We start from the raw sequence: 1,321 nt of genomic DNA, 5'->3' as shown, positions 1-1,321 counted from the left end.
GTACCATGAGTGTATCACGCTTCAGATTCATCAGGCCCCGGCATTCCGACGTAATATTGTGTGATGTGACGTTTGGGCCCTGCTCAATCTTGCTGAGGATTCTTGTTCTTATAACTGTCTCTTCAGGAGACGTCAAGCCGCACACAAATATGAGACACTTGAACTGTCAAGCTTCGGAGGTTGAAACGTTCACATTCCTTGTTGGCTTTGCCCGCATACGTGACCTAGTCTTCAGAAGCATTCTTGCTCAAATTCATACAGTGAAATCGACGGCTGAAAAAGGAAGCCTGTTATCTGAAGATTGACGATAAAACAGCAACGGTTTCATCGAAAGTCAAGTCACTTGGTTTTCGAAGTAAAATATAGTTCGTAAAACGTTCATGAAAGGCCATTCCAATTTTCCTGACCAACTGTTTTGGTCTCCAAGAATCTTTTCTGCTTCCCAGATCCAATCTGAATGTTTTCATGCTTGTTGAACCAAGAATAAAAATTAATGCATGAGATCGGATCAAACAGGAATTCAGGGATCACGTTGAGCATCTTGTCGATCGCTGAAGTGGACCGCTCAATAGTCTGGCTGATCGGCTTCTGCAGTGACGATTTTTCAGTGAGTGTCTTGATGAGCTTCAACTGCGCCAGCTCAAGCTGTTGCTGTTGCTGTTTGAGGAGAGACTGCATCTGTTTGAATGAAATTGCCATTGAGATCACCCGTCTGCCAGTGTTGTATCTTGCGTGGCCGTCTGTGGGTTACGCCTGCGCTGAGTCTGCCAGACCACGTGTTAGGGAGAAAACAAAGAACTGGGACATTGCTGTATTACCAGGAAAAAACATACAGAGCGTCTGCGTAAATATGTAGCATGGCTAATTGGCCAAATATGGCCGTACACTTGTTCGTTCCGTACAGCCGATGGTGTTGTTCCGGTCGTGAACAATCTCAAGCCCACAACGCTGGTCGTATGTTGCTAAGCCGTGTTTGGTGGGAGCCGCCAACTCACCTACTTTCCGGATGTGTCGAACCGATGATGACTTTGGGGATGCGTCACTCTCTGCACATGTGCTTCTTCTGTCTTTGCGCGCCCTGACAAATGGTGACATGGCACTGCTATACCCGGTTTGCTAGCACACCCGCAACCACGCGTTTCCCTCTCTTGGCTGTACCCTATCGCCCACTTTTCCGTTACCGGCAACTACAAAATCTCACGCTTTCTTCTGACTAACCTTTTGATCATGCCTGATGCTACGCCATCCGCCTGTTGGAATAAACCTAAACCACAATAACGAGGCACTTTGTGGGTAAAATTGCACACCAAAGGAGAACATC

This window comes from Opisthorchis viverrini (genome assembly GCF_000715545.1).
Source record: "Opisthorchis viverrini unplaced genomic scaffold opera_v5_275, whole genome shotgun sequence".
NCBI classification, from domain to species: Eukaryota; Metazoa; Platyhelminthes; class Trematoda; order Opisthorchiida; family Opisthorchiidae; genus Opisthorchis; species Opisthorchis viverrini.
This window is presented reverse-complemented; position numbering follows the sequence as displayed.